This window comes from Melozone crissalis, unplaced genomic scaffold (genome assembly GCF_028551555.1).
Source record: "Melozone crissalis strain CALT ecotype California unplaced genomic scaffold, PUWL_Pcris_2 ptg000537l_1, whole genome shotgun sequence".
In the NCBI taxonomy this organism is placed as follows: domain Eukaryota; kingdom Metazoa; phylum Chordata; class Aves; order Passeriformes; family Passerellidae; genus Melozone; species Melozone crissalis.
This window is the reverse complement of record NW_026536235.1, coordinates 2,592,746-2,607,480: the sequence shown is the minus strand read 5'-3', so window position 1 is coordinate 2,607,480 and position 14,735 is coordinate 2,592,746.

Here is a 14,735-nt window from a genome sequence, read left to right as displayed (position 1 = left end):
GGTGGCACTTGATGGGCTTTAACGTCCCTTCCCACCCAAGACAGGGATCTTGGGCTCTGTGCCAGGGTCTCTGAGCCCCCTGGCAGGGGCTGGAGCCAGAGGGATGTCCTGGGTTCCCAGACCTGACCCGGGGGATCCCAAAGGAGCCTGGGCAAGGCTGGGCTGGCTCAGCTTTCCCAGGAGGCTCTGCCATGTCGCAGGCAGGGCGCTGTGCCTGGGGGCGAGGCAGAGCTGCTCCCTGTTCTGTCCTGCTGGGCGTTTCTGGCTGCTGCTGTCACCAGCACATTCCCCGTGCCCCGTGCCAGCCCGGCAGGTCCCGGCCGGTCCCTCCTGGGGATGTGGCTCCGTTTTTCCAGGCCCAGCTCCAGCTGCTTTGTGGGAAGTGCTGACTCGGGCGTTGTGCAGAGCTGACTCACACGGGACAGGCTCGGCCAGGAAAGGCTTTGTAAGGAGTTGGAAGAGCTGGGCTCCGTGGTGGAGCTGGGCTGGTTCCCCTTCGGGCTCCAGAGGAAGAGTTGTAAGGATTTTTTAGGATTTAGAGGGTTGGAAAGTGAAGGAATGTTTTAGTGAGAGTGGAAATGCCCATAAAGCCTCTGATCAGGTGGGCGGTGTGGACACAGGAGCAGAGGATGGGACAGGGCACCTGGAGGTTCCAGAGAGCCCTGGAAGCTTCCAGGCCCCTCCCAATCCAACTCCTTCTGGATTCCATGATTCTCCCCCTGTTCTCCGCGAAATACCCCCAGGATGGCCCCAGTTGGTCGACGCAGAACTTGGTTCCTTTGGGCTCTGATTTTGGGTGCAGGGTGGGCCTGAATCCGCTGGTCCCTGAGGGAACACCTTGTGCAGGAGCATCCCAAAGGTCTGCAAGGCCTGAATCCACTGATCCCTGAGGGAACACCTCATGCAGGAGCATCCCAAGGGTCTGCAAGGCCTGAATCCACTGATCCCTGAGGGAACACCTCATGCAGGAGCATCCCAAGGGTCTGCAAGGCCTGAATCCACTGATCCCTGAGGGAACACCTTGTGCAGGAGCATCCCAAGGGTCTGCAAGGCCTGAATCCACTGATCCCTGAGGGAACACCTCATGCAGGAGCATCCCAAGGGTCTGCAAGGCCTGAATCCACTGATCCCTGAGGGAACACCTCATGCAGGAGCATCCCAAGGGTCTGCAAGGCCTGAATCCACTGATCCCTGAGGGAACACCTCATGCAGGAGCATCCCAAGGGTCTGCAAGGCCTGAATCCACTGATCCCTGAGGGAACACCTCATGCAGGAGCATCCCAAGGGTCTGCAAGGCCTGAATCCACTGATCCCTGAGGGAACACCTCGTGCAGGAGCATCCCAAGGGTCTGCAAGGCCTGAATCCACTGATCCCTGAGGGAACACCTCGTGCAGGAGCATTCCAAGGGTGTCAAGGCCTGAATCCACTGATCCCTGAGGGAACACCTCGTGCAGGAGCATTCCAAGGGTCTCAAGGCTTTGGGAAGCCCAGAGGAGCCATTGTCACTACGGGACACGAAAGAACATGAGCACACATGTGGGAATCTACAGAATCAGAGGGTTTTGAGGAAGTTGCAAAAGGCAGCAATACGCACACACCGCTGCTCTCAAGGTGAAAAAAGGGAAGTTTATTTTCTGACTCTGACATTTCTAGATTTCCAAAAGTGACAGTGGCTTAGAGGGTGAAAGTGCCACCTCTCCCATGACACTGGACAAACAGTCTATAAAATTTATCTTCTTCTATAAAAGAATGCAAAACAATGAAAGTGTGTGAGAAAGTTCGTTACAAGAATGTAAACATCAGAAGGCTTATAAAATCTTAAAAAATCAGGGCGACAAGCCATGGGATCCCATGGAGGGAGGTCCTGCAGAGTGGCTCATCCCAGCCACTCTGTGATGTCCCATCACAGAAATCCAGGTTTGGGTGGTGGCAGAGCAGGGAAGGGTCCCACTCTCCCCATGACAGGAGGATGCTTTCCCTGGGCTCTGAGCCGTGGTTCCAGGGTGGTTCCAGGTGGACTCTGGGGATTGGAGGTGGCTGGGTCAGAGAGGGAAGGGGTGGGAGATCCTGGAATCACAGAATCACCAAGGCTGGAAGAGACCCTCGGGATCATCCAGTCCAGCCCCAGCAGCACCACCAAAGGGACCTTGGGAGGGCCAGAACAGGAGCTCCAGGATCTCCCCCCTTGCCTGGCCTTGGCATTTCCGTGCCAGGCTGGCCGGGCAGGCTCCGCTGCTGCCAATGTGCTGATGCGGGAGCTTTGCAGCGCCGAGATTTGCCTCCTGTGCAAAACCCAGCGAAAGTGGGCTGGGGCTGGAGCCGCGGCGTTCCCAGCCCAGGGCAGGGACGCGGGAGGATCAGAGGGATCGCAGCTCGGGAGGCTCCGGGGACGCGCCCACAGCGGCTCCCGAAGCTGCCCCGGGGCCGGGCGGAGCCGCCCCAGCGCCTTTCCCAGCCGGGTGAGGAAAAACGAGAATCCTCGCTGAAAACAGGGATGTGCACCTCGATTTTCAGGGATACCGCTACGGGGGTGGGATTCAGCCATGCTCCCACAAGGGTGGGATTCAGGGATGCTCCACACGGTGGGATTCAGGGATGCTCCCACATGGTGGGATTCAGGGATGCTCCCCGTCAGTGGGATTCAGGGATGCCTCCACACAGGTGGGATTCAGGAATGCCCCCACACGATGGGATTCAGGGATGCTCCCACACAGGTGGGATTCAGGGATGCTCCCACACGGGTGGGATTCAGAGGTGCTCCCACACGGTGGGATTCAGGGATGCCCCCACACAGGTGGGATTCAGGGATGCCTCCACACAGGTGGGATTCAGAGGTGCCCCCCAGGTGTGTTTACAGATGCAGCTTTCACCCCACATGTTCCATTTCCCCACGCAGGGATCCGTGCGCGTGATCCTGGGGCTGACATCCCTGGGTTCCCCCCTGCTCAGGGCAGGGTTTGCTCTCTGAGTCTGTTTTCTCTCAAATTCCAGTCTCTTGACACTCGGAGCTGAGCACGTCGGGCAGCAGGGAGAGGTGAGAGGAGGGAGCTGGGTGGGATCTGGACGTGATCCAGGACTCCCTGTCAAAACATCCCCACCCCATTCCTGGCATGGTTGGGATGGTTAGTAAAAACCTCCCAGTTCAGAGTAAAACACACAGGAATTGGCACAAAGGGACTGTTAAAGGGGCCCGGCTCCCACAAATTCCACAGGGATTCATCCCATTTGTGCTGGAGCTGGAATCCTGGATTTAAGCTGGCAGAGAAGGCAACTCTGTCAATGCCTCCTTCATTAGTCCTGGATTAGTCCCAGAATCCCAGGATGGTTTGGGTGGGAAGGGACCTTAAAGCCCAAACCATTCCTGACACCTTCCACAGCCCAAGGTGTTCCAAGCCCCAGCCAGCCTGGCCTGGGATGGGGCAGCAGGATTTGGGGATGGGGCAGCAGGATGTTGGGATGGGACAACAGGATTTTGGGGGACTGGGAAGCACCATGAGGATGTCTGAGCTGATCCTGCCTTTTCCATGGGCAGCTGCAGCACCAGGATGGCTGAGCACAGGGAGCAGCTGAGGGGGGTCTGAGTGGAGAATTTGGGGCTCTTTCCTGGTTGGAACAGCTCAGCCCTTTGGGAAGGGGAGGTGGGAATGCTGCCCCTTCCCAGGATGAAGTGAGGAACAGGGTGAGCAGTCCAAAGGCAATTCCCAGTTGTGGACTGGGATTTTATGCAGAGCAGGAGCTGGAGTCACTCGAGGCCTGCTTTATAAAGCCAAATACAAGGCCCTGAGTTGCTCCTTCCTCCACTCAAGGTGGGCTGAGGAGCTTCCAGCAAGGTGGGAATTCCTGTTCCAGGGGGACACTGGGGCAGTTTGTGTTGGAATTCGGTCCCACCAACCCCTGGATCCCCTGCCCTGCTCCAGGGGGGATCCCCTGCCCTGCTACAGGTGTGATCTCCTACTCCTGCCCAAGCTTTCCCCTGCCCTGCTCCAGGTGGAATCCCCTGCTGGGGTCCAGGTGGGATCCTGAGCCCTGCTCCAGGTGGGATCCCAGTCCTGCTTCAGGTGGGATGCCCTGCCCTGGCCAGGTGGGATCCCCTGCTCCAGGTGGGATCCCTTGGCCAGGTGGGATCCCCCGTTGTGTCCAGGTGGGACCCCTGCCCTGCCCTGCCCCAGCTCTCCCTGCCTTGTGTAAGCGCAGAGCTGCTGCCAGCGCCGGGCGTGGGCCCATCCCCATCCCAGCTCAGGTCAGAGCGTGTCCCGTGGGTGTGGGCCATGGCAGGAGCTGCTGCTGGGAGCTGCCAGGAGCAGGGATGGAGGGAATCCAGCCCCCCATCCAGAGCTCCACCGGTGCTCCCCAAAAGCAGCTGGGGGAGCTCAGACAGGGCTGATCCCGTGGGGGCTCTGAAGAGGGGAAACGTCTCAGCCTCCTGAATTTCAGATTCCCCATGGAAAATGCAAGGCTAGGTGAACTCTGGGGTTTTTTGAGTGTCTTGTGATCCAGATATTTGGATTTATTCCCCCTGGTTTAGTCTGGATTTGGGGCCTCAGTTTTTGAGGGTTTTCTGTTGTTGGTTTGAACCAGGAGAGCAGCTGGGATTCCATGGGGTCCTCACTTCAGAACTGGGATTAAACTGGGATTAAACTGGTGTCACCGCTGGGAATGCTGGGGATGAACTGGTGCAGATCCCTCATTCTGGGGAATTAGCCAGGGAATGCTGGATTTACCCATTGTGGACGACAGGGGGTTTAAATCCAGAGTGGAGCTGGGGCTGTTTCACTCCTCTCCTTGCAATTCCAAACGCCCAGAGCTCCAAGTGCTTCCCAGTCTCCCCAAATCCTGCTGTCCCATCCCAGGCCAGGAAGGTCGGAGCTTGGAACACCTTGGGCTGTGGAAGGTGTCAGGAATGGTTTGGGCTTTAAGGTCCCTTCCCACCCAAACCATCCTGGGATTCTGGGACTAATCCAGGAGCTCAGTGCTGGGGTCCTCATCCCTAATTGCCTCCTCTTGCCCAGAAAAAGTGACAGATCCCTTTGGCTGCATGATGACGCCCTGTAAGCACGGGAAACAAAGCTTCAGGTGTTTTACATTCCCTTTTTTCAAGGGTGAATTGCCTCTCTTGGTGCTGCACTGGGGTTTCACCAGCCTGAGAAGTGCTGAGATGGAGGAGATTTGGGGACCCTTGGAGCTGGTTCTGAGCCAGATGAAGGTGGGTGTTAGATTGGGAGGTGCTTGGAGCAGCTTTGCTGCAGCTGAAAACATCCCATGAGCTCTGGGATGTTCCAAACCTCCCTGGGCCCCCCGGATCCCTCCCGGGGCTGCCCGACCCTGTCCCCCCATCCCCAGCCCTGTTTGCTTCCTGCGTCAGGGCTGACTCACCCTGGGATTCCTCAGCTCTGAAGTGGTTCCTGCCGGCCCTGCCCCTCCCCTGCCCAGGTGCTGAGGGTTTTTTTCCGAAGCTCTGACTCTCTGGGTGTGCCCGAGCCTCGGCAGGTCCCGGCAGGAGCGGCTCCGCTCCGCTCCCACCGCGCGTTCCTGGCGGGGCTCCAGGGGCTGGGCAGGAGCGGCCCCGGCAGCTCCTTGCCCTGCTGAGCTGGGGCTTTTCTGCTCCTGCTGGGTCCGTCTGTGGACACAGGGACAGCACTGCAGCCCCCGGAGCCCAATGGGTGCTCCAGACCCTTCCGTGGGCACAGGGCACTGTCCCAGATCCCTGTAGCTCCTCCAAACTCCTCTATGAACATAGGGCATTGTCCCAGATCCCCAGAGCCCTCTGGCTCCTCCATAGACATAGAGCACTGTCCCAGAGCCCTGTGGCTCCTCCAGACCTTTCCATGGACACAGGGCACTGTCCCAGATCCCTCTGGCTCCTCCATGGACACAGACCACTGTCCCAAATCCCTGTGGCTGCTTCAGACCCTCCCGTGGGCACAGGGCACTGTCCCAGATCCCCCAGAGCCCTCTGGCTCCTCCAAACTCCTCCATGGACACAGGGCACTCTCCCAGATCCCTCTGGCTCCTCCAGATTCCTCCATGGACACAGGGCACTGTCCCAGATCCTCCAAATCCCTGTGGCTCCTCCATGGACACAGAGCACTCTCCCAAATCCCTGTGGCTGTTCCAAATTCCTCCATGGACACAGGGCACTCTCCCAGATCCCTCTGGCTGCTCCAGACCCCTACATGGACTCAGGGCACTGTCCTAAATCCCGGTGGCTGTTCCAAACTCCTCCATGGACACAGGGCACTGTCCCAGATCCCCCAGAGCCCTCTGTGGATCCCAGTTCCCTGAGGTTTGGAGAGTTTCTGGTGAATTCGTGCTCAGAGAGATCCGTGGGGCTGGGAGGGAGCGGACTGGGAGAAGGGAAGGCTCTGGAGACACCTTGGAGCCTTTTCCAGTGTCCAAAGGAGCTCCAGGAGAGCTGGAGAGGGACTGGGGGCAAGGCCTGGAGTGCCAGGACACAGGGAATGGCTTCCACTGCCAGAGGGAGGGATGGATGGATGGGACATTGGGAAGGAATTCCTCCCTGTGAAGGTGGGCAGGCCCTGGGATGGATTTCCCAGAGGATTCCCCATCCCTGGCAGTGCCCAAGGCCAGGTTGGAGCAGCCTGGGAGAGTGGAAGGTGTCCCTGGCCATGGCTGGGGTTTGGGATGGGCTGAGCTTTGAGATCCCTCACCCCAGAGTATTCCATGATCCCTCACCCCAGCCCATTCCATGATCCCTCACCCCATTCCATGATCCCTCACCTCAGAGCATTCCATGATCCCTCACCCCATTCCATGATCCCTCACCTCAGAACATTCCATGATCCCTCACCCCAAACCATTCCATGATCCCTCAGCCCACCCCATTTCCTGGCTCCAGGGTGTCCAGGCCCAGCTGTGTCCCGCAGGGAGCTCGTGCTGTGCTTGGGGCTCCTTCCACCTCCTCCAGCCCCGTGGTCTCCAGCTGATCCTGGGCAGGAAGTTCTGGGATGGTGCTCAGTGCCTGAAGGGAGCGGGCAGGATGAGCTGCAGACCCAGGATCCATCTCTGGTCGCTGCTGTCCACAAACCATGGAATTGCTCAGGTTGGAGAAGCCCTCAGAGAGCATCAGGTCCAACCCAGCACCACCCAGCCACCCCCTGACCGTGTCCCCAGGAGCCACAGCCACACATTTCTGGACACTTCCAGGGATGGGCACTCTGCCCCTGCCCTGGGCGGCCCTTCCAGTGCTTCACAACGCTTTCAGTGAGGAATTGTTCCTAAATCCAATTTAAATCACCCCTGGTGCACCTTGGGGCCATTCTCACTCAGCAGATGCCGACCCCACCCTCGTGCCAGGGGTTGTGAGAGGGAGAAGGTCCCCCTGAGCCTCCTCTTCCCCAGGGAGCAGGTCTGGGTCAGGGGGAAGGGAAGGCCCTGCGGCAGGAGCTCAGCCAGGGCCGAGGGGGAGCTGGAAATGGCTCCTGGAGTGTTAAAATCTCTTTTTTTTCCCAGCCAGGGGGTTGAAGAAGGAGCCAGGATTCCTCAGCTGTGGTTTCAAGGTTGTTTATTGTTTCTTATCTGTCACATTCTTTCTCTGACCTGCTGAGGTCCATCCAGCAGCTCAGTCAGAGGCACTCTGCCCACCCTTGGGCTGCTGTCAACATTTTATACTACAAACCACGTGTACTTTATTTTCAGTTATTTTCCAATACCTATCACCTACGTTAGACAGTGTGTTCCTACCCTAAACCAATCCAAAAGTGCCAGCATCACCCAGAAGATGGAGGCTGGGAAGAAGGAGAAAGAAGGACAAGGCACGCCCACATTCCTCCATCTTGGTTTCTGAACCCTTATTCAAAAAAAGCCAAAAACCCTAAACCCCCCCCCCAAAAACCCTAAAAAGCCCCAACCCCTCCCAAAAAAAACCTAAAAACTCCCCCCAAAAAACCCTAAAATCCCCAGAATTCTACTTTTCACCCTGTGACAAACTAACTATCATTCTACTTAAACTCTCTTGACTTGTAATTCTTCATACAAAGGTGGTAATTTTTTCCATGGGTCAAAATCAAAGGCACAGGGGTCTTGGGCTCTGTGCCAAGGTCTCTGAGCCCCTGGCAGGGGCTGGAGCCACCCAGGGCAGCCAGAGATGTCCTGGGTTCTGACATTGGAGGCGTCCCAGGCCAGGCTGCTCCCCCCTTGTGGGATCTGCTCAGGTGTAAAATCAGACAAACCCCAAACTCCCCGTGTGCCCCAGGCAGGGCTGGTGCTCCCCTGGCTGGAACTGGGGCAGGAATTGGGGCAGGAATTGGGGCAGGGCGGGGCTGCAGCTGCTGCTCTGCAGTGCCCGGCCTGGGGGTGGCACAGGGGGCACTCCCAGCCCCGGGGCTGGGCTGGCCGGGGCAGCACAGCCAGGCAGCTCCTCGGGTTCCTGGGGTTCCCATTTGGGGTATTAGAAAGTCTCTCTTTTTTTTTTTTTTTTTTTTTTTTCCCCAGAAGAAGTCGAGATTCGTTGGTTTTGCTCTTCAGGGTTGTTTATTTTCTCTTATCTGGTACATTCTTTCTCTGACCTGCTGAGGTCTGTCCAGCAGGTTGGGTTGTGGCACAGCCACTGCCCTTGGGGTGGTGTTAACTTTTTCTACTAAAAAGTTTATATATATACCTTATTTACAATAATTTTCTAATACCTATCACCTATATTAGACAGTCTGTCTCTAAACTAACTAAAAAGTGTCACCATCTTAGCAGAAGATGGAGGACAAGAAGAAGGACAGGACACAGATTCTTCTATCTTGCTTCTTGAACCCTCATTCTAAAACCTTAAAATTCTACTTTTTCACATTGTGACAAATTCACTATCATTCCACTCAAACTTTTGTGGCTTGTAAATCTTCACAGAAAGTTGGTCATTGTTTCTATGGACTAAAATGGAAGACCCGGGTGTTTTTGACTCCGTGCTAAGCTCTCTGAGCTCTTTGCCGGGGTCTCGAATCACTCAGGGCAGCCAGAGGAATGTCTTGGGTCCCGACAGCAACTCTGCTTTTCCCAAATTCCAGGGCTGGCAGGGACAGGGACAGGGACAGACACAGGGACAGTGCCCAGCTGTGCCAGCACCCTGGGGTCCCTCCCGTGTCCCCCTGACCTGGTGGCACCTCAGGGCTGGGATCCAGGTGATGTTCCCGGATCCCAGAACACCTGGGGTTGGCAGGGACCTGTGGAGGTCACCTGGGCCAATCCCCCTGCCCAGACAGGGCCCCCAGACCCCAGTGCCATGGCTGGAGCCCCAGGGCTGGTGCTGACATATCCTGGGGCTGGCACATCCATCCCAGGGCTGCTGCAATTCCTGGTCCCGGAGCTCCCAGATCCTGCTGGGATCAGAGAGCAGGGCTGGGGACACCGGGGAGGGGAATCCTGGTCCTGGATGGGCTCAGGGGGTGAATCCTGGTCCTGGATGGGCTCAGGGGGTGAATCCCGGTCCTGGCCAGGTACTGGGGGTGAATCCTGGTCCCAGGCAGGTTTAGGGGGATGAATACCAAACCCTGGTGGGCACAGAGAGGGTGAATCCCAATCCCAGCCAAATTTAGAGGGGTGAATCCCAATCCCAGGCGGGTTTAGGGGAATGAATCCCAATCCCAGCCGGGTTTAGAGGGGTGAATCCCAATCCCAGGCGGGTTTAGGGGAATGAATCCCGATTTTAGCCGGGCACAGAGAGGGTGAATTGTGATCCCAGCCAGACACAGGGGGTGCATCTCGGTCCCAGCCACATTTAGAGGGGTGAATCCCAATCCCAGCCGGGTTTAGGGGAATGAATCCCAATCCCAGCCGGATTTAGAGGGGTGAATCCCAATCCCAGGTGGGTTTAGGGGGCTGAATCGTGATCCCAGCCGGGCTCAGGGGGGACACAGGGAGAACCGTTCCACCTCCCGTGTGGGGAATGGCTGGCAATGGGGGAGGGAACGGTGCCACCCTGCCTTAAACTGAGGCGGTGCGGCCACCCTGGGGCCTCGGGGCCACCGTTCCCATTGTTCCCAGGGCGGAATTCCCAGCGGACCCAGCTGGGCAGGCAGGGAGGGGCTGCAGCTCGGCTCACCTGGGCGGGCTCGGCTCCCCGGGGCGGGGCCGGGCTCAGGTGTTCCCCATTCCTGCCCGGATTGGGCCGGGAGAGCCCAACCTGGCCTTATACGGGCACAGAGCAGCGCCAGCCGCTCCCCGGGATGGGCCGATGGGGCCGGGCTCCCTCCTCCTCCTCCCCTCCGTGCGCACAATGCAGGGATTTGTTTGCTGCTGGCCCGGGCATCTGGGGCTCCCGGAGGGGTTTGGGCACCCGGGGTGGGGCTGGTGATCCCCTCGAGCCTGGGGACAGGGACAAATCCCTGCTGAGCCCTTCCCTGCTCGCTGAACTCCCTGCTCTGTCCTGGAGCGTTTCATTAGGAAAACAAAATTATCCCCCCCCCCCCCCCCCCCGGCCCCCCAAATCCCATAATCCCATCCTCCCCGAGGATGGTGCAGGAAAGGGAAATCCACCCCTGTCTTTTCCCCAGAGTGGGGAAGCTCCTTTTCCCAATGGCTGATTTCCTGGGGAGAGCCACTTCCATCCCTGCAAACAGCTGTGCCAGGCCAGGGGAGGGCCTGGAGCATCCATCTCCCTCCTCCTGTGCCACTGGAGTCACGCCAGGGGTTGGCTGGAACTGGGGGAGCAGCTGTGGGAGAACTGGGATGGGTGGATTAAATCACGTTTGGAGCTGCAGTGAGAGCCCCAGGCCATCAGTTCCCCGTGCCAGGACATTTCCAGCTCCCTTCCCACACATTTAACCCCATGGCACATGTTAGGGGGGTTTGGCTCCCCTCTGGGGCTGAGCAGGACTCAGCTGGTGCTGGGTTTCTCCAGGCCCTGGGAAGGACTGGGACAAGGCCTGGCTGCTCCCAGACTGAGGGTGCCTCCCTAAACCCACTGGGGAAGGGAGGAGAGGTGGAAGAAAACCAGGAATGCTCCCCCCTGGAGCTGTTTCCTGGGGAGCAGAGGGGCTGTGAGCTGGGATTCCAGATGGGAAAAGGGGTTTTTCCCTGATAAAGATGTTTTGGGTGTGTTCCTGGAGGATTTGGCCCTTAGAGGACAAAAAAGTGGAGTTAGAAAGGATCTGGGGATGTTTCAGCACAGCCAGAGACGGGTGGTACCCCAGCCCAGAGAGGGAAGGTGACAGATCCAGGTGGGATCAGATGCAGGGATGAGTTCCTCACCTTGGGAGCTGTTTCACCTTCCCAGAGTGATTCCAGGAGTGTGGGAGCAATGGAACAGCCAGGCTGGATCCCAGGAGTCATTCCCAGCTGGATCCCAGGAGCCATTCCCACCTGGATGGGAGCTCCTGGTGGATGAGAAATGCCCTTTTGGATCACAGAACCAGGGAATGGTTCAGGGGGAAGAGACCCTAAAGCAGTGGGCAGGGACAGGTCCCACCATCCCAGGGTGCTCCAAGCCCCGTCCAGCCCAGCCAGGGATGGGGCAGCCACAGCTGCTCTGGGCAGTGGGGTCCCCTGTAGGATTCCCTGTAAGATCCCATGTAGGATTTCCTGTAGGGTCCCGTGTAGGATTCCCTGTGTAGATTCCCTGTAGAGTCCCCTGTAGGATCTCCTGTAGGATTCCCATGTGGATTCCCTGTAGGATTCCTTGTAGGGTCCCCTCTAGGGTCCCATGTAGGATCCCCTGTAGGATTCTGTGTGGATTCCCTGCAGGATTGCCTGTAAGGTCTCCTTTAGATTCCGTGTAGGATTCCTTGTATGATTCCCTGTGGGGTCTCCTTTAGGATCCCCTGTTCCTCGCTCCTCGGGAGCCGTGTCCCTTTCTCTGCAGGCCGGACCTGTGGAAGGCGGCCGGGAATTTTTGGGGATTTGGGGAGGCGCTGCAGCGGCGTCACCTGCCCGGCAGAGGGAGCCCGGAGCTCGCTGCAGGTGTGCAGATCCCGGGATGTTCACCAAGAGCCCGGAGCTCGCTCCAGGTGCGCGGATCCCGGGATGGGCTCCCGGAGCCCGGAGCTCGCTCCTGACCCGCTCCAGGTGCGCCCATCCCGGGATGCGCTCCCGGAGCCGCTTCCCCCCCGTGCTCCGGCCTCCGGGGCTCATTCCCTGCTGCTCTTCCCGACATCCCCGCAGCCCAGGATTCGCCCCTGGGATGTCTCACGTCCGAGACCTCCAGGACATCTGACGTGTCCGGTCCTGCAGAGGCTCCAGGCGGGGATGGGATCACCCTTGGGAGCGGCTGGAGCTGATACGGCACGGCCTTGAGGGGGCTGGGCCGTGGATTCCTGAGGGGCCTGGCAGATAAGAGGGATAATTATCCCTGATCCCACAGATGCCCTCAGCAGCTCCCAAATCCCCGTAGGGAATGTGCCCTGGCACCACAGGGGTGAGTGATTAAAGGGGATCACCGGAACTGGCCATAAAACACCACTATTGAGCCATAAAGGGGGGAATGCTGTTAATTATCCCATTTATTAGTTAATTACAATCCCTAACTCTGTTTTACCAGCAATCCTCAGGCCCTGATCCATTTTTTACATGGATCTGAGAAGGTGAGCAATGCCTCCACCCCCCCAAGCACCCTCTAACCATCACACAAGCATCCCTTTTTCCAGAAAACCTGAGCTTTTCCATCAACTTCCCCCACCACCCCCCAACCAAATTCAGGATCCTTTCAGTCCTTGGGAAATTTTAGGAAGCAGCCAGGTGGGATTTTGTGGTATTTTGAGCCAAAACCAGGGACATGACAATGCTGGGGCTGCCCTTCATCACTGCATCCTTCTCTGTTCCCCTTTTTTTCACATTCTATCTCTGAATAAAGGTAAATCCAGTGTGTATTATTCTGGATTGACCGCACTGATCTGGACAACACAGGGGTGCAGCCAGGACCTTTTTTGAAGGCTGGGATGGGGATTTTTTGGGGGGTCCTGAGCTGATGGTGCTGCCTGGAGCCTGCAGCAATTCCCTGTGGAATTTACAGCTGGAACTGGGGCTGGTTGTGACTCTGGGATGAGAGCAGCCACGGGAATTTGCCCTGAGGAAGAGGCTGGGTCCCAGGGAGGGGGGATGGTGGAGGGGCAGGATGGGCCTCCCAAAGTCAAGGATCATCCCAGGCAGAGCTCAGCTCAGCTCCCCTTGATGGAGGGCAGGGATTCTGCTGCATGGAGCCATTCCCTGGTGCCCTCTGAGGGAGCTGGGGCTGGGAGCAGTGGCACAGGGCAATGCTGGGTTGGGTCTGTCCCAGAACGGGGACCTGAGCCCAGGAGTGCGGCCAAAATCCCAAATCTCCAACCAACCCTTTAATCCCCTGCTGTGGCCTCGGGGATTTCTCCCAATCCCGTGGGTGGAGAAGGCTCAGAAACAGCAAAAAGATCCCCAAATTCCAAGGTCAGGGAGGAAAAGCAGCATTAAAGTCTCAGCTGAGCCCCAGCCCTCCCTGGGTTCTCCCAGCTGGGGTGTCCCAGGTTCCCATTCCAGCCTCATCCCAGACAGCCCCAGCCCTGTCCCTGCTGCTGTCCTGGCAATGGGGCTGCTCTGAGCCCCATTTTTGTTCCTCTGCCTGGGAAGGGCTCTTCCCCAAGGGCTCTTCCCAAGGGCTTTTCCCAAGGGCTCTGCAGGTTCCTGGCTCCAGAGGCAGCCCTGCACCAACCCTGCCCAACTGGGAGTTACTGCAAACTGCTCAGAGCCCCCCAATTCCCCATCCTACCAGGCTGGGAAACTGCATTGAACTCTTTCCTGTGCTCTGGAATGTCCTTCCCATCCTCTGCCTCCCATCCCCTGCCCTGGACCTGGAAAGCAGCTCCCAAATTTGGGTTCTCTGGCACCTTGGGGGCCCTTTGGATCTCCCAGGGAAGTCCCCCAGGGGAACAGGGAGCACCTGTGATCCAAAAGGGCACCTCTGGAATGCAGGGCTGCAGGAAAATGTGGGTGCCCAGGACGGACCTGCCCAGGTGTGCAGGAATCCCCCTTTGGAGAGGGGCAGGAGGAGTTTGGGAAGGGGAAGCTGAGCAGTGCTGTGTGTGTTCCCCTCATTCCCAAATTTGGTCCCAAGGCCTTGGATCCCACCCCGTGTCTGCCCCTCTGGCCCCCTGCCCTTGAATGATGATTTACCACTTTCTAACTTTGTCTAGAGGGTCTTTGTCCATGATTTTGGGTTTTAAGGATTCATCCTCCTCCCGGGTCTGTGCCATTCAGCATTCCAATCCTCAGGAGGTGATTCCAGCCTCACCTGGCTGCCAGGACCCAGCCAGGTGAGTCCTGCTGGGAGGGAGCTGCTGCTCCAGAGGCTGAGAGAAAACCAAGGACAGGACAGATTCTGAGTGGCAGAACTTTATTGTGACAGCCAAACCCCGTGAGCCAGAGCTGTGCTTCCTATCCTACGGGAACGTGGGAATGGGGACCCAGAATCTGGGAATTCGGGGGGGCTTAGTGGCAGTGGCTGGGGCCAGGAAGGAAAATACTGCAGGATTGTGGGTGAGGTTGGGAAGAGGCCACAGCATCCCCCACCTGTGGCCACCTGGCCCTTCCAGGGCTGGCTCTGGGAGCTCTGGAGCATCGGGATTGGGATTGGCCCATGGGGGCAGCGGGGTCAGGTACAAGCTGAGGTCAATAAATATGAAGGCAAGGGAGTTTTCCAGCTCCGGGCTGAAAGAGGGAGGATTTGGATTCGATTTTAGGAAGGAAATTCTTCCCTAGGAGGATAGTGAGGCCCTGGAATGGATTTTCCAGAGCAGCTGTGGCTGTCCCTGGATCCCTGGCAGTGCCC